The sequence below is a fragment of the Poecile atricapillus genome, chromosome 5 (assembly GCF_030490865.1).
Source record: "Poecile atricapillus isolate bPoeAtr1 chromosome 5, bPoeAtr1.hap1, whole genome shotgun sequence".
Taxonomy (NCBI): domain Eukaryota; kingdom Metazoa; phylum Chordata; class Aves; order Passeriformes; family Paridae; genus Poecile; species Poecile atricapillus.
This window is the reverse complement of record NC_081253.1, coordinates 41,842,460-41,864,530: the sequence shown is the minus strand read 5'-3', so window position 1 is coordinate 41,864,530 and position 22,071 is coordinate 41,842,460.

Genomic DNA, 22,071 nt, shown 5'->3' with positions numbered 1-22,071 from the left:
CAGTCATTGCTGCGGTGGTACAAAGGGGATGAATTTGAGGCTGTGATGACTGTGATGTCCCAGAGAGGGGACGAATGCCTCTGTCATCACTGTGGTGTCCCAGAGAAGAGGCATAAATTAGAGATGTCAGTGCAGTGATGTCATAGAGAGGGGAAAATGGGTCCCTGATTGGTGTGATGTCACAGAGAGGAAAAAACGGAGACTGCCTCTGCACTGGTGTCACAGAGAGGCATCAATTGGGCCTGTCACTTCTGTGGTGTCACAAAGAGGGGAAAAGTGAGTCTGTCACTGCTGTGGTGTCCCAGAGAGGGGGAAAAGTGGAGTGATCACTGTTGTGCAGTCCCAGAGAAAGTTGCACAGGTGCTATGACTTGTCTGTTGCCACAAAGGGGATGGAATTGGGCTTGTAAGGGCTGTGGTATGACAGCGAGTTTTAAATTGGTTCTGATGTGATGTCCCAGAGAGGGGAATAATGGGTCTTTCAGCGCCGTGGTGTCACAGAGAGGTGTCAATTGGACTTGTCAGTGCAGTGATCTCCCAGAGAGAGGAAAACTGAGGCTGTCACTGCTGTGGCCTATAGGAGGGGATGAATTCCCACTTGTCTTTGATGTTATGTCACGGAGAGGAGAAACCTGGCACTGTCAGCGCTGGGGTGTTCCAGACAGGTGTAAATTGGGCTTGTTCCATCTGGGGTGTGACAGAAAGGGTGAAATTTGGTCTGCCAGTGCTGTGATGTCTTAAAGGGTGGAAACTGGGTCTTTCACTGCTGTGATGTCCCAGAGAGGCGTAGATTGGGGTGTCCCACTGCTGTGATGTCCCAGAGAGGGGAGAACAGGGGCTATCAGAGCTGTGGAGTGTGAGAGAAAGTTCCACAGGTTTTCTGACTTGTCTGTTGCCACAAAGGGGATGCAGTTGGGGATGTCATGGCTATGGTATCAGGGAGAGGTTTGAATTGGTTCTGTCTCTGCTGTGATGTCACAGAGAAGGGAATAATGAGTCTGTCACCGCTGCGGTGTCCCAGAGAGGCGTAAATTGGACTTGTCACTGACTGCAGTGATGTCACCGAGAGGTGAAACTGGGTCACTCATTTTTGTGATGTCACAGAGAGGAAAAAACTGAGGCTGCCACAGCTTTGGTGTCATAAACAGAGGTGAGTTGGGCCTGTCACTGCTCTGATGTCACAAACGGAGGACAAGTGGATCAGTCATTGCTGCGGTGGTACAAAGGGGATGAATTTGAGGCTGTGATGACTGTGATGTCCCAGAGAGGGGAAGAATGCCTCTGTCACCACTGTGGTGTCCCAGAGAAGAGGCGTAAATTAGAGTTGTCAGTGCAGTGATGTCATAGAGAGGGGAAAATGGGTCCCTGATTGGTGTGATGTCACAGAGAGGAAAAAACGGAGACTGCCTCTGCACTGGTGTCACAGAGACGCATCAATTGGGCCTGTCACTTCTGTGGTGTCACAAAGAGGGGAAAAGTGAGTCTGTCACTGCTGTGGTGTCCCAGAGAGGGGGAAAAGTGGAGTGATCACTGTTGTGCAGTCCCAGAGAAAGTTGCACAGGTGCTATGACTTGTCTGTTGCCACAAAGGGGATGGAATTGGGCTTGTAAGGGCTGTGGTATGACAGCGAGTTTTAAATTGGTTCTGATGTGATGTCCCAGAGAGGGGAATAATGGGTCTTTCAGCGCCGTGGTGTCACAGAGAGGTGTCAATTGGACTTGTCAGTGCAGTGATCTCCCAGAGAGAGGAAAACTGAGGCTGTCACTGCTGTGGCCTATAGGAGGGGATGAATTCCCACTTGTCTTTGATGTTATGTCACGGAGAGGAGAAACCTGGCACTGTCAGCGCTGGGGTGTTCCAGACAGGTGTAAATTGGGCTTGTTCCATCTGGGGTGTGACAGAAAGGGTGAAATTTGGTCTGCCAGTGCTGTGATGTCTTAAAGGGTGGAAACTGGGTCTTTCACTGCTGTGATGTCCCAGAGAGGCGTAGATTGGGGTGTCCCACTGCTGTGATGTCCCAGAGAGGGGAGAACAGGGGCTATCAGAGCTGTGGAGTGTGAGAGAAAGTTCCACAGGTTTTCTGACTTGTCTGTTGCCACAAAGGGGATGCAGTTGGGGATGTCATGGCTATGGTATCAGGGAGAGGTTTGAATTGGTTCTGTCTCTGCTGTGATGTCACAGAGAAGGGAATAATGAGTCTGTCACCGCTGCGGTGTCCCAGAGAGGCGTAAATTGGACTTGTCACTGACTGCAGTGATGTCACCGAGAGGTGAAACTGGGTCACTCATTTTTGTGATGTCACAGAGAGGAAAAAACTGAGGCTGCCACAGCTTTGGTGTCATAAACAGAGGTGAGTTGGGCCTGTCACTGCTCTGATGTCACAAACGGAGGACAAGTGGATCAGTCATTGCTGCGGTGGTACAAAGGGGATGAATTTGAGGCTGTGATGACTGTGATGTCCCAGAGAGGGGAAGAATGCCTCTGTCACCACTGTGGTGTCCCAGAGAAGAGGCGTAAATTAGAGTTGTCAGTGCAGTGATGTCATAGAGAGGGGAAAATGGGTCCCTGATTGGTGTGATGTCACAGAGAGGAAAAAACGGAGACTGCCTCTGCACTGGTGTCACAGAGAGGCATCAACTGGGCCTGTCACTTCTGTGGTGTCACAAAGAGGGGAAAAGTGAGTCTGTCACTGCTGTGGTGTCCCAGAGAGGGGAAAAGTGGAGTGATCACTGTTGTGCAGTCCCAGAGAAAGTTGCACAGGTGCTATGACTTGTCTGTTGCCACAAAGGGGATGGAATTGGGCTTGTAAGGGCTGTGGTATGACAGCGAGTTTTAAATTGGTTCTGATGTGATGTCCCAGAGAGGGGAATAATGGGTCTTTCAGCGCCGTGGTGTCACAGAGAGGTGTCAATTGGACTTGTCAGTGCAGTGATCTCCCAGAGAGAGGAAAACTGAGGCTGTCACTGCTGTGGCCTATAGGAGGGGATGAATTCCCACTTGTCTTTGATGTTATGTCACGGAGAGGAGAAACCTGGCACTGTCAGCGCTGGGGTGTTCCAGACAGGTGTAAATTGGGCTTGTTCCATCTGGGGTGTGACAGAAAGGGTGAAATTTGGTCTGTCAGTGCTGTGATGTCTTAAAGGGTGGAAACTGGGTCTTTCACTGCTGTGATGTCCCAGAGAGGCGTAGATTGGGGTGTCCCACTGCTGTGATGTCCCAGAGAGGGGAGAACAGGGGCTATCAGAGCTGTGGAGTGTGAGAGAAAGTTCCACAGGTTTTCTGACTTGTCTGTTGCCACAAAGGGGATGCAGTTGGGGATGTCATGGCTATGGTATCAGGGAGAGGTTTGAATTGGTTCTGTCTCTGCTGTGATGTCACAGAGAAGGGAATAATGAGTCTGTCACCGCTGCGGTGTCCCAGAGAGGCGTAAATTGGACTTGTCACTGACTGCAGTGATGTCACCGAGAGGTGAAACTGGGTCACTCATTTTTGTGATGTCACAGAGAGGAAAAAACTGAGGCTGCCACAGCTTTGGTGTCATAAACAGAGGTGAGTTGGGCCTGTCACTGCTCTGATGTCACAAACGGAGGACAAGTGGATCAGTCATTGCTGCGGTGGTACAAAGGGGATGAATTTGAGGCTGTGATGACTGTGATGTCCCAGAGAGGGGAAGAATGCCTCTGTCATCACTGTGGTGTCCCAGAGAAGAGGCGTAAATTAGAGTTGTCAGTGCAGTGATGTCATAGAGAGGGGAAAATGGGTCCCTGATTGGTGTGATGTCACAGAGAGGAAAAAACGGAGACTGCCTCTGCACTGGTGTCACAGAGAGGCATCAATTGGGCCTGTCACTTCTGTGGTGTCACAAAGAGGGGAAAAGTGAGTCTGTCACTGCTGTGGTGTCCCAGAGAGGGGGAAAAGTGGAGTGATCACTGTTGTGCAGTCCCAGAGAAAGTTGCACAGGTGCTATGACTTGTCTGTTGCCACAAAGGGGATGGAATTGGGCTTGTAAGGGCTGTGGTATGACAGCGAGTTTTAAATTGGTTCTGATGTGATGTCCCAGAGAGGGGAATAATGGGTCTTTCAGCGCCGTGGTGTCACAGAGAGGTGTCAATTGGACTTGTCAGTGCAGTGATCTCCCAGAGAGAGGAAAACTGAGGCTGTCACTGCTGTGGCCTATAGGAGGGGATGAATTCCCACTTGTCTTTGATGTTATGTCACGGAGAGGAGAAACCTGGCACTGTCAGCGCTGGGGTGTTCCAGACAGGTGTAAATTGGGCTTGTTCCATCTGGGGTGTGACAGAAAGGGTGAAATTTGGTCTGCCAGTGCTGTGATGTCTTAAAGGGTGGAAACTGGGTCTTTCACTGCTGTGATGTCCCAGAGAGGCGTAGATTGGGGTGTCCCACTGCTGTGATGTCCCAGAGAGGGGAGAACAGGGGCTATCAGAGCTGTGGAGTGTGAGAGAAAGTTCCACAGGTTTTCTGACTTGTCTGTTGCCACAAAGGGGATGCAGTTGGGGATGTCATGGCTATGGTATCAGGGAGAGGTTTGAATTGGTTCTGTCTCTGCTGTGATGTCACAGAGAAGGGAATAATGAGTCTGTCACCGCTGCGGTGTCCCAGAGAGGCGTAAATTGGACTTGTCACTGACTGCAGTGATGTCACCGAGAGGTGAAACTGGGTCACTCATTTTTGTGATGTCACAGAGAGGAAAAAACTGAGGCTGCCACAGCTTTGGTGTCATAAACAGAGGTGAGTTGGGCCTGTCACTGCTCTGATGTCACAAACGGAGGACAAGTGGATCAGTCATTGCTGCGGTGGTACAAAGGGGATGAATTTGAGGCTGTGATGACTGTGATGTCCCAGAGAGGGGAAGAATGCCTCTGTCACCACTGTGGTGTCCCAGAGAAGAGGCGTAAATTAGAGTTGTCAGTGCAGTGATGTCATAGAGAGGGGAAAATGGGTCCCTGATTGGTGTGATGTCACAGAGAGGAAAAAACGGAGACTGCCTCTGCACTGGTGTCACAGAGAGGCATCAACTGGGCCTGTCACTTCTGTGGTGTCACAAAGAGGGGAAAAGTGAGTCTGTCACTGCTGTGGTGTCCCAGAGAGGGGGAAAAGTGGAGTGATCACTGTTGTGCAGTCCCAGAGAAAGTTGCACAGGTGCTATGACTTGTCTGTTGCCACAAAGGGGATGGAATTGGGCTTGTAAGGGCTGTGGTATGACAGCGAGTTTTAAATTGGTTCTGATGTGATGTCCCAGAGAGGGGAATAATGGGTCTTTCAGCGCCGTGGTGTCACAGAGAGGTGTCAATTGGACTTGTCAGTGCAGTGATCTCCCAGAGAGAGGAAAACTGAGGCTGTCACTGCTGTGGCCTATAGGAGGGGATGAATTCCCACTTGTCTTTGATGTTATGTCACGGAGAGGAGAAACCTGGCACTGTCAGCGCTGGGGTGTTCCAGACAGGTGTAAATTGGGCTTGTTCCATCTGGGGTGTGACAGAAAGGGTGAAATTTGGTCTGCCAGTGCTGTGATGTCTTAAAGGGTGGAAACTGGGTCTTTCACTGCTGTGATGTCCCAGAGAGGCGTAGATTGGGGTGTCCCACTGCTGTGATGTCCCAGAGAGGGGAGAACAGGGGCTATCAGAGCTGTGGAGTGTGAGAGAAAGTTCCACAGGTTTTCTGACTTGTCTGTTGCCACAAAGGGGATGCAGTTGGGGATGTCATGGCTATGGTATCAGGGAGAGGTTTGAATTGGTTCTGTCTCTGCTGTGATGTCACAGAGAAGGGAATAATGAGTCTGTCACCGGTGTGGTGTCCCAGAGAGGCGTAAATTGGACTTGTCACTGACTGCAGTGATGTCACCGAGAGGTGAAACTGGGTCACTCATTTTTGTGATGTCACAGAGAGGAAAAAACTGAGGCTGCCACAGCTTTGGTGTCATAAACAGAGGTGAGTTGGGCCTGTCACTGCTCTGATGTCACAAACGGAGGACAAGTGGATCAGTCATTGCTGCGGTGGTACAAAGGGGATGAATTTGAGGCTGTGATGACTGTGATGTCCCAGAGAGGGGAAGAATGCCTCTGTCACCACTGTGGTGTCCCAGAGAAGAGGCGTAAATTAGAGTTGTCAGTGCAGTGATGTCATAGAGAGGGGAAAATGGGTCCCTGATTGGTGTGATGTCACAGAGAGGAAAAAACGGAGACTGCCTCTGCACTGGTGTCACAGAGAGGCATCAACTGGGCCTGTCACTTCTGTGGTGTCACAAAGAGGGGAAAAGTGAGTCTGTCACTGCTGTGGTGTCCCAGAGAGGGGAAAAGTGGAGTGATCACTGTTGTGCAGTCCCAGAGAAAGTTGCACAGGTGCTATGACTTGTCTGTTGCCACAAAGGGGATGGAATTGGGCTTGTAAGGGCTGTGGTATGACAGCGAGTTTTAAATTGGTTCTGATGTGATGTCCCAGAGAGGGGAATAATGGGTCTTTCAGCGCCGTGGTGTCACAGAGAGGTGTCAATTGGACTTGTCAGTGCAGTGATCTCCCAGAGAGAGGAAAACTGAGGCTGTCACTGCTGTGGCCTATAGGAGGGGATGAATTCCCACTTGTCTTTGATGTTATGTCACGGAGAGGAGAAACCTGGCACTGTCAGCGCTGGGGTGTTCCAGACAGGTGTAAATTGGGCTTGTTCCATCTGGGGTGTGACAGAAAGGGTGAAATTTGGTCTGTCAGTGCTGTGATGTCTTAAAGGGTGGAAACTGGGTCTTTCACTGCTGTGATGTCCCAGAGAGGCGTAGATTGGGGTGTCCCACTGCTGTGATGTCCCAGAGAGGGGAGAACAGGGGCTATCAGAGCTGTGGAGTGTGAGAGAAAGTTCCACAGGTTTTCTGACTTGTCTGTTGCCACAAAGGGGATGCAGTTGGGGATGTCATGGCTATGGTATCAGGGAGAGGTTTGAATTGGTTCTGTCTCTGCTGTGATGTCACAGAGAAGGGAATAATGAGTCTGTCACCACTGTGGTGTCCCAGAGAGGCGTAAATTGGACTTGTCACTGACTGCAGTGATGTCACCGAGAGGTGAAACTGGGTCACTCATTTTTGTGATGTCACAGAGAGGAAAAAACTGAGGCTGCCACAGCTTTGGTGTCATAAACAGAGGTGAGTTGGGCCTGTCACTGCTCTGATGTCACAAACGGAGGACAAGTGGATCAGTCATTGCTGCGGTGGTACAAAGGGGATGAATTTGAGGCTGTGATGACTGTGATGTCCCAGAGAGGGGAAGAATGCCTCTGTCATCACTGTGGTGTCCCAGAGAAGAGGCGTAAATTAGAGTTGTCAGTGCAGTGATGTCATAGAGAGGGGAAAATGGGTCCCTGATTGGTGTGATGTCACAGAGAGGAAAAAACGGAGACTGCCTCTGCACTGGTGTCACAGAGAGGCATCAATTGGGCCTGTCACTTCTGTGGTGTCACAAAGAGGGGAAAAGTGAGTCTGTCACTGCTGTGGTGTCCCAGAGAGGGGGAAAAGTGGAGTGATCACTGTTGTGCAGTCCCAGAGAAAGTTGCACAGGTGCTATGACTTGTCTGTTGCCACAAAGGGGATGGAATTGGGCTTGTAAGGGCTGTGGTATGACAGCGAGTTTTAAATTGGTTCTGATGTGATGTCCCAGAGAGGGGAATAATGGGTCTTTCAGCGCCGTGGTGTCACAGAGAGGTGTCAATTGGACTTGTCAGTGCAGTGATCTCCCAGAGAGAGGAAAACTGAGGCTGTCACTGCTGTGGCCTATAGGAGGGGATGAATTCCCACTTGTCTTTGATGTTATGTCACGGAGAGGAGAAACCTGGCACTGTCAGCGCTGGGGTGTTCCAGACAGATGTAAATTGGGCTTGTTCCATCTGGGGTGTGACAGAAAGGGTGAAATTTGGTCTGTCAGTGCTGTGATGTCTTAAAGGGTGGAAACTGGGTCTTTCACTGCTGTGATGTCCCAGAGAGGCGTAGATTGGGGTGTCCCACTGCTGTGATGTCCCAGAGAGGGGAGAACAGGGGCTATCAGAGCTGTGGAGTGTGAGAGAAAGTTCCACAGGTTTTCTGACTTGTCTGTTGCCACAAAGGGGATGCAGTTGGGGATGTCATGGCTATGGTATCAGGGAGAGGTTTGAATTGGTTCTGTCTCTGCTGTGATGTCACAGAGAAGGGAATAATGAGTCTGTCACCGGTGTGGTGTCCCAGAGAGGCGTAAATTGGACTTGTCACTGACTGCAGTGATGTCACCGAGAGGTGAAACTGGGTCACTCATTTTTGTGATGTCACAGAGAGGAAAAAACTGAGGCTGCCACAGCTTTGGTGTCATAAACAGAGGTGAGTTGGGCCTGTCACTGCTCTGATGTCACAAACGGAGGACAAGTGGATCAGTCATTGCTGCGGTGGTACAAAGGGGATGAATTTGAGGCTGTGATGACTGTGATGTCCCAGAGAGGGGAAGAATGCCTCTGTCACCACTGTGGTGTCCCAGAGAAGAGGCGTAAATTAGAGTTGTCAGTGCAGTGATGTCATAGAGAGGGGAAAATGGGTCCCTGATTGGTGTGATGTCACAGAGAGGAAAAAACGGAGACTGCCTCTGCACTGGTGTCACAGAGAGGCATCAACTGGGCCTGTCACTTCTGTGGTGTCACGAAGAGGGGAAAAGTGAGTCTGTCACTGCTGTGGTGTCCCAGAGAGGGGGAAAAGTGGAGTGATCACTGTTGTGCAGTCCCAGAGAAAGTTGCACAGGTGCTATGACTTGTCTGTTGCCACAAAGGGGATGGAATTGGGCTTGTAAGGGCTGTGGTATGACAGCGAGTTTTAAATTGGTTCTGATGTGATGTCCCAGAGAGGGGAATAATGGGTCTTTCAGCGCCGTGGTGTCACAGAGAGGTGTCAATTGGACTTGTCAGTGCAGTGATCTCCCAGAGAGAGGAAAACTGAGGCTGTCACTGCTGTGGCCTATAGGAGGGGATGAATTCCCACTTGTCTTTGATGTTATGTCACGGAGAGGAGAAACCTGGCACTGTCAGCGCTGGGGTGTTCCAGACAGGTGTAAATTGGGCTTGTTCCATCTGGGGTGTGACAGAAAGGGTGAAATTTGGTCTGTCAGTGCTGTGATGTCTTAAAGGGTGGAAACTGGGTCTTTCACTGCTGTGATGTCCCAGAGAGGCGTAGATTGGGGTGTCCCACTGCTGTGATGTCCCAGAGAGGGGAGAACAGGGGCTATCAGAGCTGTGGAGTGTGAGAGAAAGTTCCACAGGTTTTCTGACTTGTCTGTTGCCACAAAGGGGATGCAGTTGGGGATGTCATGGCTATGGTATCAGGGAGAGGTTTGAATTGGTTCTGTCTCTGCTGTGATGTCACAGAGAAGGGAATAATGAGTCTGTCACCACTGTGGTGTCCCAGAGAGGCGTAAATTGGACTTGTCACTGACTGCAGTGATGTCACCGAGAGGTGAAACTGGGTCACTCATTTTTGTGATGTCACAGAGAGGAAAAAACTGAGGCTGCCACAGCTTTGGTGTCATAAACAGAGGTGAGTTGGGCCTGTCACTGCTCTGATGTCATAAACGGAGGACAAGTGGATCAGTCATTGCTGCGGTGGTACAAAGGGGATGAATTTGAGGCTGTGATGACTGTGATGTCCCAGAGAGGGGAAGAATGCCTCTGTCACCACTGTGGTGTCCCAGAGAAGAGGCGTAAATTAGAGTTGTCAGTGCAGTGATGTCATAGAGAGGGGAAAATGGGTCCCTGATTGGTGTGATGTCACAGAGAGGAAAAAACGGAGACTGCCTCTGCACTGGTGTCACAGAGAGGCATCAATTGGGCCTGTCACTTCTGTGGTGTCACAAAGAGGGGAAAAGTGAGTCTGTCACTGCTGTGGTGTCCCAGAGAGGGGGAAAAGTGGAGTGATCACTGTTGTGCAGTCCCAGAGAAAGTTGCACAGGTGCTATGACTTGTCTGTTGCCACAAAGGGGATGGAATTGGGCTTGTAAGGGCTGTGGTATGACAGCGAGTTTTAAATTGGTTCTGATGTGATGTCCCAGAGAGGGGAATAATGGGTCTTTCAGCGCCGTGGTGTCACAGAGAGGTGTCAATTGGACTTGTCAGTGCAGTGATCTCCCAGAGAGAGGAAAACTGAGGCTGTCACTGCTGTGGCCTATAGGAGGGGATGAATTCCCACTTGTCTTTGATGTTATGTCACGGAGAGGAGAAACCTGGTACTGTCAGCGCTGGGGTGTTCCAGACAGGTGTAAATTGGGCTTGTTCCATCTGGGGTGTGACAGAAAGGGTGAAATTTGGTCTGCCAGTGCTGTGATGTCTTAAAGGGTGGAAACTGGGTCTTTCACTGCTGTGATGTCCCAGAGAGGCGTAGATTGGGGTGTCCCACTGCTGTGATGTCCCAGAGAGGGGAGAACAGGGGCTATCAGAGCTGTGGAGTGTGAGAGAAAGTTCCACAGGTTTTCTGACTTGTCTGTTGCCACAAAGGGGATGCAGTTGGGGATGTCATGGCTATGGTATCAGGGAGAGGTTTGAATTGGTTCTGTCTCTGCTGTGATGTCACAGAGAAGGGAATAATGAGTCTGTCACCGCTGCGGTGTCCCAGAGAGGCGTAAATTGGACTTGTCACTGACTGCAGTGATGTCACCGAGAGGTGAAACTGGGTCACTCATTTTTGTGATGTCACAGAGAGGAAAAAACTGAGGCTGCCACAGCTTTGGTGTCATAAACAGAGGTGAGTTGGGCCTGTCACTGCTCTGATGTCACAAACGGAGGACAAGTGGATCAGTCATTGCTGCGGTGGTACAAAGGGGATGAATTTGAGGCTGTGATGACTGTGATGTCCCAGAGAGGGGAAGAATGCCTCTGTCACCACTGTGGTGTCCCAGAGAAGAGGCGTAAATTAGAGTTGTCAGTGCAGTGATGTCATAGAGAGGGGAAAATGGGTCCCTGATTGGTGTGATGTCACAGAGAGGAAAAAACGGAGACTGCCTCTGCACTGGTGTCACAGAGAGGCATCAATTGGGCCTGTCACTTCTGTGGTGTCACAAAGAGGGGAAAAGTGAGTCTGTCACTGCTGTGGTGTCCCAGAGAGGGGGAAAAGTGGAGTGATCACTGTTGTGCAGTCCCAGAGAAAGTTGCACAGGTGCTATGACTTGTCTGTTGCCACAAAGGGGATGGAATTGGGCTTGTAAGGGCTGTGGTATGACAGCGAGTTTTAAATTGGTTCTGATGTGATGTCCCAGAGAGGGGAATAATGGGTCTTTCAGCGCCGTGGTGTCACAGAGAGGTGTCAATTGGACTTGTCAGTGCAGTGATCTCCCAGAGAGAGGAAAACTGAGGCTGTCACTGCTGTGGCCTATAGGAGGGGATGAATTCCCACTTGTCTTTGATGTTATGTCACGGAGAGGAGAAACCTGGCACTGTCAGCGCTGGGGTGTTCCAGACAGATGTAAATTGGGCTTGTTCCATCTGGCGTGTGACAGAAAGGGTGAAATTTGGTCTGCCAGTGCTGTGATGTCTTAAAGGGTGGAAACTGGGTCTTTCACTGCTGTGATGTCCCAGAGAGGCATAGATTGGGGTGTCCCACTGCTGTGATGTCCCAGAGAGGGGAGAACAGGGGCTATCAGAGCTGTGGAGTGTGAGAGAAAGTTCCACAGGTTTTCTGACTTGTCTGTTGCCACAAAGGGGATGCAGTTGGGGATGTCATGGCTATGGTATCAGGGAGAGGTTTGAATTGGTTCTGTCTCTGCTGTGATGTCACAGAGAAGGGAATAATGAGTCTGTCACCGCTGCGGTGTCCCAGAGAGGCGTAAATTGGACTTGTCACTGACTGCAGTGATGTCACCGAGAGGTGAAACTGGGTCACTCATTTTTGTGATGTCACAGAGAGGAAAAAACTGAGGCTGCCACAGCTTTGGTGTCATAAACAGAGGTAAGTTGGGCCTGTCACTGCTCTGATGTCACAAACGGAGGACAAGTGGATCAGTCATTGCTGCGGTGGTACAAAGGGGATGAATTTGAGGCTGTGATGACTGTGATGTCCCAGAGAGGGGAAGAATGCCTCTGTCACCACTGTGGTGTCCCAGAGAAGAGGCGTAAATTAGAGTTGTCAGTGCAGTGATGTCATAGAGAGGGGAAAATGGGTCCCTGATTGGTGTGATGTCACAGAGAGGAAAAAACGGAGACTGCCTCTGCACTGGTGTCACAGAGAGGCATCAACTGGGCCTGTCACTTCTGTGGTGTCACAAAGAGGGGAAAAGTGAGTCTGTCACTGCTGTGGTGTCCCAGAGAGGGGGAAAAGTGGAGTGATCACTGTTGTGCAGTCCCAGAGAAAGTTGCACAGGTGCTATGACTTGTCTGTTGCCACAAAGGGGATGGAATTGGGCTTGTAAGGGCTGTGGTATGACAGCGAGTTTTAAATTGGTTCTGATGTGATGTCCCAGAGAGGGGAATAATGGGTCTTTCAGCGCCGTGGTGTCACAGAGAGGTGTCAATTGGACTTGTCAGTGCAGTGATCTCCCAGAGAGAGGAAAACTGAGGCTGTCACTGCTGTGGCCTATAGGAGGGGATGAATTCCCACTTGTCTTTGATGTTATGTCACGGAGAGGAGAAACCTGGCACTGTCAGCGCTGGGGTGTTCCAGACAGGTGTAAATTGGGCTTGTTCCATCTGGGGTGTGACAGAAAGGGTGAAATTTGGTCTGTCAGTGCTGTGATGTCTTAAAGGGTGGAAACTGGGTCTTTCACTGCTGTGATGTCCCAGAGAGGCGTAGATTGGGGTGTCCCACTGCTGTGATGTCCCAGAGAGGGGAGAACAGGGGCTATCAGAGCTGTGGAGTGTGACAGAAAGTTCCACAGGTTTTCTGACTTGTCTGTTGCCACAAAGGGGATGCAGTTGGGGATGTCATGGCTATGGTATCAGGGAGAGGTTTGAATTGGTTCTGTCTCTGCTGTGATGTCACAGAGAAGGGAATAATGAGTCTGTCACCGCTGTGGTGTCCCAGAGAGGCGTAAATTGGACTTGTCACTGACTGCAGTGATGTCACCGAGAGGTGAAACTGGGTCACTCATTTTTGTGATGTCACAGAGAGGAAAAAACTGAGGCTGCCACAGCTTTGGTGTCATAAACAGAGGTGAGTTGGGCCTGTCACTGCTCTGATGTCACAAACGGAGGACAAGTGGATCAGTCATTGCTGCGGTGGTACAAAGGGGATGAATTTGAGGCTGTGATGACTGTGATGTCCCAGAGAGGGGAAGAATGCCTCTGTCATCACTGTGGTGTCCCAGAGAAGAGGCGTAAATTAGAGTTGTCAGTGCAGTGATGTCATAGAGAGGGGAAAATGGGTCCCTGATTGGTGTGATGTCACAGAGAGGAAAAAACGGAGACTGCCTCTGCACTGGTGTCACAGAGAGGCATCAATTGGGCCTGTCACTTCTGTGGTGTCACAAAGAGGGGAAAAGTGAGTCTGTCACTGCTGTGGTGTCCCAGAGAGGGGGAAAAGTGGAGTGATCACTGTTGTGCAGTCCCAGAGAAAGTTGCACAGGTGCTATGACTTGTCTGTTGCCACAAAGGGGATGGAATTGGGCTTGTAAGGGCTGTGGTATGACAGCGAGTTTTAAATTGGTTCTGATGTGATGTCCCAGAGAGGGGAATAATGGGTCTTTCAGCGCCGTGGTGTCACAGAGAGGTGTCAATTGGACTTGTCAGTGCAGTGATCTCCCAGAGAGAGGAAAACTGAGGCTGTCACTGCTGTGGCCTATAGGAGGGGATGAATTCCCACTTGTCTTTGATGTTATGTCACGGAGAGGAGAAACCTGGCACTGTCAGCGCTGGGGTGTTCCAGACAGATGTAAATTGGGCTTGTTCCATCTGGCGTGTGACAGAAAGGGTGAAATTTGGTCTGCCAGTGCTGTGATGTCTTAAACGGTGGAAACTGGGTCTTTCACTGCTGTGATGTCCCAGAGAGGCGTAGATTGGGGTGTCCCACTGCTGTGATGTCCCAGAGAGGGGAGAACAGGGGCTATCAGAGCTGTGGAGTGTGAGAGAAAGTTCCACAGGTTTTCTGACTTGTCTGTTGCCACAAAGGGGATGCAGTTGGGGATGTCATGGCTATGGTATCAGGGAGAGGTTTGAATTGGTTCTGTCTCTGCTGTGATGTCACAGAGAAGGGAATAATGAGTCTGTCACCACTGTGGTGTCCCAGAGAGGCGTAAATTGGACTTGTCACTGACTGCAGTGATGTCACCGAGAGGTGAAACTGGGTCACTCATTTTTGTGATGTCACAGAGAGGAAAAAACTGAGGCTGCCACAGCTTTGGTGTCATAAACAGAGGTGAGTTGGGCCTGTCACTGCTCTGATGTCATAAACGGAGGACAAGTGGATCAGTCATTGCTGCGGTGGTACAAAGGGGATGAATTTGAGGCTGTGATGACTGTGATGTCCCAGAGAGGGGAAGAATGCCTCTGTCACCACTGTGGTGTCCCAGAGAAGAGGCGTAAATTAGAGTTGTCAGTGCAGTGATGTCATAGAGAGGGGAAAATGGGTCCCTGATTGGTGTGATGTCACAGAGAGGAAAAAACGGAGACTGCCTCTGCACTGGTGTCACAGAGAGGCATCAATTGGGCCTGTCACTTCTGTGGTGTCACAAAGAGGGGAAAAGTGAGTCTGTCACTGCTGTGGTGTCCCAGAGAGGGGGAAAAGTGGAGTGATCACTGTTGTGCAGTCCCAGAGAAAGTTGCACAGGTGCTATGACTTGTCTGTTGCCACAAAGGGGATGGAATTGGGCTTGTAAGGGCTGTGGTATGACAGCGAGTTTTAAATTGGTTCTGATGTGATGTCCCAGAGAGGGGAATAATGGGTCTTTCAGCGCCGTGGTGTCACAGAGAGGTGTCAATTGGACTTGTCAGTGCAGTGATCTCCCAGAGAGAGGAAAACTGAGGCTGTCACTGCTGTGGCCTATAGGAGGGGATGAATTCCCACTTGTCTTTGATGTTATGTCACGGAGAGGAGAAACCTGGCACTGTCAGCGCTGGGGTGTTCCAGACAGGTGTAAATTGGGCTTGTTCCATCTGGGGTGTGACAGAAAGGGTGAAATTTGGTCTGCCAGTGCTGTGATGTCTTAAAGGGTGGAAACTGGGTCTTTCACTGCTGTGATGTCCCAGAGAGGCGTAGATTGGGGTGTCCCACTGCTGTGATGTCCCAGAGAGGGGAGAACAGGGGCTATCAGAGCTGTGGAGTGTGAGAGAAAGTTCCACAGGTTTTCTGACTTGTCTGTTGCCACAAAGGGGATGCAGTTGGGGATGTCATGGCTATGGTATCAGGGAGAGGTTTGAATTGGTTCTGTCTCTGCTGTGATGTCACAGAGAAGGGAATAATGAGTCTGTCACCGCTGCGGTGTCCCAGAGAGGCGTAAATTGGACTTGTCACTGACTGCAGTGATGTCACCGAGAGGTGAAACTGGGTCACTCATTTTTGTGATGTCACAGAGAGGAAAAAACTGAGGCTGCCACAGCTTTGGTGTCATAAACAGAGGTGAGTTGGGCCTGTCACTGCTCTGATGTCACAAACGGAGGACAAGTGGATCAGTCATTGCTGCGGTGGTACAAAGGGGATGAATTTGAGGCTGTGATGACTGTGATGTCCCAGAGAGGGGAAGAATGCCTCTGTCACCACTGTGGTGTCCCAGAGAAGAGGCGTAAATTAGAGTTGTCAGTGCAGTGATGTCATAGAGAGGGGAAAATGGGTCCCTTATTGGTGTGATGTCACAGAGAGGAAAAAACGGAGACTGCCTCTGCACTGGTGTCACAGAGAGGCATCAACTGGGCCTGTCACTTCTGTGGTGTCACAAAGAGGGGAAAAGTGAGTCTGTCACTGCTGTGGTGTCCCAGAGAGGGGGAAAAGTGGAGTGATCACTGTTGTGCAGTCCCAGAGAAAGTTGCACAGGTGCTATGACTTGTCTGTTGCCACAAAGGGGATGGAATTGGGCTTGTAAGGGCTGTGGTATGACAGCGAGTTTTAAATTGGTTCTGATGTGATGTCCCAGAGAGGGGAATAATGGGTCTTTCAGCGCCGTGGTGTCACAGAGAGGTGTCAATTGGACTTGTCAGTGCAGTGATCTCCCAGAGAGAGGAAAACTGAGGCTGTCACTGCTGTGGCCTATAGGAGGGGATGAATTCCCACTTGTCTTTGATGTTATGTCACGGAGAGGAGAAACCTGGCACTGTCAGCGCTGGGGTGTTCCAGACAGGTGTAAATTGGGCTTGTTCCATCTGGGGTGTGACAGAAAGGGTGAAATTTGGTCTGCCAGTGCTGTGATGTCTTAAAGGGTGGAAACTGGGTCTTTCACTGCTGTGATGTCCCAGAGAGGCGTAGATTGGGGTGTCCCACTGCTGTGATGTCCCAGAGAGGGGAGAACAGGGGCTATCAGAGCTGTGGAGTGTGAGAGAAAGTTCCACAGGTTTTCTGACTTGTCTGTTGCCACAAAGGGGATGCAGTTGGGGATGTCATGGCTATGGTATCAGGGAGAGGTTTGAATTGGTTCTGTCTCTGCTGTGATGTCACAGAGAAGGGAATAATGAGTCTGTCACCGCTGCGGTGTCCCAGAGAGGCGTAAATTGGACTTGTCACTGACTGCAGTGATGTCACCGAGAGGTGAAACTGGGTCACTCATTTTTGTGATGTCACAGAGAGGAAAAAACTGAGGCTGCCACAGCTTTGGTGTCATAAACAGAGGTAAGTTGGGCCTGTCACTGCTCTGATGTCACAAACGGAGGACAAGTGGATCAGTCATTGCTGCGGTGGTACAAAGGGGATGAATTTGAGGCTGTGATGACTGTGATGTCCCAGAGAGGGGAAGAATGCCTCTGTCACCACTGTGGTGTCCCAGAGAAGAGGCGTAAATTAGAGTTGTCAGTGCAGTGATGTCATAGAGAGGGGAAAATGGGTCCCTGATTGGTGTGATGTCACAGAGAGGAAAAAACGGAGACTGCCTCTGCACTGGTGTCACAGAGAGGCATCAACTGGGCCTGTCACTTCTGTGGTGTCACAAAGAGGGGAAAAGTGAGTCTGTCACTGCTGTGGTGTCCCAGAGAGGGGGAAAAGTGGAGTGATCACTGTTGTGCAGTCCCAGAGAAAGTTGCACAGGTGCTATGACTTGTCTGTTGCCACAAAGGGGATGGAATTGGGCTTGTAAGGGCTGTGGTATGACAGCGAGTTTTAAATTGGTTCTGATGTGATGTCCCAGAGAGGGGAATAATGGGTCTTTCAGCGCCGTGGTGTCACAGAGAGGTGTCAATTGGACTTGTCAGTGCAGTGATCTCCCAGAGAGAGGAAAACTGAGGCTGTCACTGCTGTGGCCTATAGGAGGGGATGAATTCCCACTTGTCTTTGATGTTATGTCACGGAGAGGAGAAACCTGGCACTGTCAGCGCTGGGGTGTTCCAGACAGGTGTAAATTGGGCTTGTTCCATCTGGGGTGTGACAGAAAGGGTGAAATTTGGTCTGTCAGTGCTGTGATGTCTTAAAGGGTGGAAACTGGGTCTTTCACTGCTGTGATGTCCCAGAGAGGCGTAGATTGGGGTGTCCCACTGCTGTGATGTCCCAGAGAGGGGAGAACAGGGGCTATCAGAGCTGTGGAGTGTGAGAGAAAGTTCCACAGGTTTTCTGACTTGTCTGTTGCCACAAAGGGGATGCAGTTGGGGATGTCATGGCTATGGTATCAGGGAGAGGTTTGAATTGGTTCTGTCTCTGCTGTGATGTCACAGAGAAGGGAATAATGAGTCTGTCACCGCTGCGGTGTCCCAGAGAGGCGTAAATTGGACTTGTCACTGACTGCAGTGATGTCACCGAGAGGTGAAACTGGGTCACTCATTTTTGTGATGTCACAGAGAGGAAAAAACTGAGGCTGCCACAGCTTTGGTGTCATAAACAGAGGTGAGTTGGGCCTGTCACTGCTCTGATGTCACAAACGGAGGACAAGTGGATCAGTCATTGCTGCGGTGGTACAAAGGGGATGAATTTGAGGCTGTGATGACTGTGATGTCCCAGAGAGGGGAAGAATGCCTCTGTCACCACTGTGGTGTCCCAGAGAAGAGGCGTAAATTAGAGTTGTCAGTGCAGTGATGTCATAGAGAGGGGAAAATGGGTCCCTGATTGGTGTGATGTCACAGAGAGGAAAAAACGGAGACTGCCTCTGCACTGGTGTCACAGAGAGGCATCAACTGGGCCTGTCACTTCTGTGGTGTCACAAAGAGGGGAAAAGTGAGTCTGTCACTGCTGTGGTGTCCCAGAGAGGGGGAAAAGTGGAGTGATCACTGTTGTGCAGTCCCAGAGAAAGTTGCACAGGTGCTATGACTTGTCTGTTGCCACAAAGGGGATGGAATTGGGCTTGTAAGGGCTGTGGTATGACAGCGAGTTTTAAATTGGTTCTGATGTGATGTCCCAGAGAGGGGAATAATGGGTCTTTCAGCGCCGTGGTGTCACAGAGAGGTGTCAATTGGACTTGTCAGTGCAGTGATCTCCCAGAGAGAGGAAAACTGAGGCTGTCACTGCTGTGGCCTATAGGAGGGGATGAATTCCCACTTGTCTTTGATGTTATGTCACGGAGAGGAGAAACCTGGCACTGTCAGCGCTGGGGTGTTCCAGACAGGTGTAAATTGGGCTTGTTCCATCTGGGGTGTGACAGAAAGGGTGAAATTTGGTCTGCCAGTGCTGTGATGTCTTAAAGGGTGGAAACTGGGTCTTTCACTGCTGTGATGTCCCAGAGAGGCGTAGATTGGGGTGTCCCACTGCTGTGATGTCCCAGAGAGGGGAGAACAGGGGCTATCAGAGCTGTGGAGTGTGAGAGAAAGTTCCACAGGTTTTCTGACTTGTCTGTTGCCACAAAGGGGATGCAGTTGGGGATGTCATGGCTATGGTATCAGGGAGAGGTTTGAATTGGTTCTGTCTCTGCTGTGATGTCACAGAGAAGGGAATAATGAGTCTGTCACCGCTGCGGTGTCCCAGAGAGGCGTAAATTGGACTTGTCACTGACTGCAGTGATGTCACCGAGAGGTGAAACTGGGTCACTCATTTTTGTGATGTCACAGAGAGGAAAAAACTGAGGCTGCCACAGCTTTGGTGTCATAAACAGAGGTAAGTTGGGCCTGTCACTGCTCTGATGTCACAAACGGAGGACAAGTGGATCAGTCATTGCTGCGGTGGTACAAAGGGGATGAATTTGAGGCTGTGATGACTGTGATGTCCCAGAGAGGGGAAGAATGCCTCTGTCACCACTGTGGTGTCCCAGAGAAGAGGCGTAAATTAGAGTTGTCAGTGCAGTGATGTCATAGAGAGGGGAAAATGGGTCCCTGATTGGTGTGATGTCACAGAGAGGAAAAAACGGAGACTGCCTCTGCACTGGTGTCACAGAGAGGCATCAACTGGGCCTGTCACTTCTGTGGTGTCACAAAGAGGGGAAAAGTGAGTCTGTCACTGCTGTGGTGTCCCAGAGAGGGGGAAAAGTGGAGTGATCACTGTTGTGCAGTCCCAGAGAAAGTTGCACAGGTGCTATGACTTGTCTGTTGCCACAAAGGGGATGGAATTGGGCTTGTAAGGGCTGTGGTATGACAGCGAGTTTTAAATTGGTTCTGATGTGATGTCCCAGAGAGGGGAATAATGGGTCTTTCAGCGCCGTGGTGTCACAGAGAGGTGTCAATTGGACTTGTCAGTGCAGTGATCTCCCAGAGAGAGGAAAACTGAGGCTGTCACTGCTGTGGCCTATAGGAGGGGATGAATTCCCACTTGTCTTTGATGTTATGTCACGGAGAGGAGAAACCTGGCACTGTCAGCGCTGGGGTGTTCCAGACAGGTGTAAATTGGGCTTGTTCCATCTGGGGTGTGACAGAAAGGGTGAAATTTGGTCTGTCAGTGCTGTGATGTCTTAAAGGGTGGAAACTGGGTCTTTCACTGCTGTGATGTCCCAGAGAGGCGTAGATTGGGGTGTCCCACTGCTGTGATGTCCCAGAGAGGGGAGAACAGGGGCTATCAGAGCTGTGGAGTGTGACAGAAAGTTCCACAGGTTTTCTGACTTGTCTGTTGCCACAAAGGGGATGCAGTTGGGGATGTCATGGCTATGGTATCAGGGAGAGGTTTGAATTGGTTCTGTCTCTGCTGTGATGTCACAGAGAAGGGAATAATGAGTCTGTCACCGCTGTGGTGTCCCAGAGAGGCGTAAATTGGACTTGTCACTGACTGCAGTGATGTCACCGAGAGGTGAAACTGGGTCACTCATTTTTGTGATGTCACAGAGAGGAAAAAACTGAGGCTGCCACAGCTTTGGTGTCATAAACAGAGGTGAGTTGGGCCTGTCACTGCTCTGATGTCACAAACGGAGGACAAGTGGATCAGTCATTGCTGCGGTGGTACAAAGGGGATGAATTTGAGGCTGTGATGACTGTGATGTCCCAGAGAGGGGAAGAATGCCTCTGTCATCACTGTGGTGTCCCAGAGAAGAGGCGTAAATTAGAGTTGTCAGTGCAGTGATGTCATAGAGAGGGGAAAATGGGTCCCTGATTGGTGTGATGTCACAGAGAGGAAAAAACGGAGACTGCCTCTGCACTGGTGTCACAGAGAGGCATCAATTGGGCCTGTCACTTCTGTGGTGTCACAAAGAGGGGAAAAGTGAGTCTGTCACTGCTGTGGTGTCCCAGAGAGGGGGAAAAGTGGAGTGATCACTGTTGTGCAGTCCCAGAGAAAGTTGCACAGGTGCTATGACTTGTCTGTTGCCACAAAGGGGATGGAATTGGGCTTGTAAGGGCTGTGGTATGACAGCGAGTTTTAAATTGGTTCTGATGTGATGTCCCAGAGAGGGGAATAATGGGTCTTTCAGCGCCGTGGTGTCACAGAGAGGTGTCAATTGGACTTGTCAGTGCAGTGATCTCCCAGAGAGAGGAAAACTGAGGCTGTCACTGCTGTGGCCTATAGGAGGGGATGAATTCCCACTTGTCTTTGATGTTATGTCACGGAGAGGAGAAACCTGGCACTGTCAGCGCTGGGGTGTTCCAGACAGATGTAAATTGGGCTTGTTCCATCTGGCGTGTGACAGAAAGGGTGAAATTTGGTCTGCCAGTGCTGTGATGTCTTAAACGGTGGAAACTGGGTCTTTCACTGCTGTGATGTCCCAGAGAGGCGTAGATTGGGGTGTCCCACTGCTGTGATGTCCCAGAGAGGGGAGAACAGGGGCTATCAGAGCTGTGGAGTGTGAGAGAAAGTTCCACAGGTTTTCTGACTTGTCTGTTGCCACAAAGGGGATGCAGTTGGGGATGTCATGGCTATGGTATCAGGGAGAGGTTTGAATTGGTTCTGTCTCTGCTGTGATGTCACAGAGAAGGGAATAATGAGTCTGTCACCACTGTGGTGTCCCAGAGAGGCGTAAATTGGACTTGTCACTGACTGCAGTGATGTCACCGAGAGGTGAAACTGGGTCACTCATTTTTGTGATGTCACAGAGAGGAAAAAACTGAGGCTGCCACAGCTTTGGTGTCATAAACAGAGGTGAGTTGGGCCTGTCACTGCTCTGATGTCATAAACGGAGGACAAGTGGATCAGTCATTGCTGCGGTGGTACAAAGGGGATGAATTTGAGGCTGTGATGACTGTGATGTCCCAGAGAGGGGAAGAATGCCTCTGTCACCACTGTGGTGTCCCAGAGAAGAGGCGTAAATTAGAGTTGTCAGTGCAGTGATGTCATAGAGAGGGGAAAATGGGTCCCTGATTGGTGTGATGTCACAGAGAGGAAAAAACGGAGACTGCCTCTGCACTGGTGTCACAGAGAGGCATCAATTGGGCCTGTCACTTCTGTGGTGTCACAAAGAGGGGAAAAGTGAGTCTGTCACTGCTGTGGTGTCCCAGAGAGGGGGAAAAGTGGAGTGATCACTGTTGTGCAGTCCCAGAGAAAGTTGCACAGGTGCTATGACTTGTCTGTTGCCACAAAGGGGATGGAATTGGGCTTGTAAGGGCTGTGGTATGACAGCGAGTTTTAAATTGGTTCTGATGTGATGTCCCAGAGAGGGGAATAAT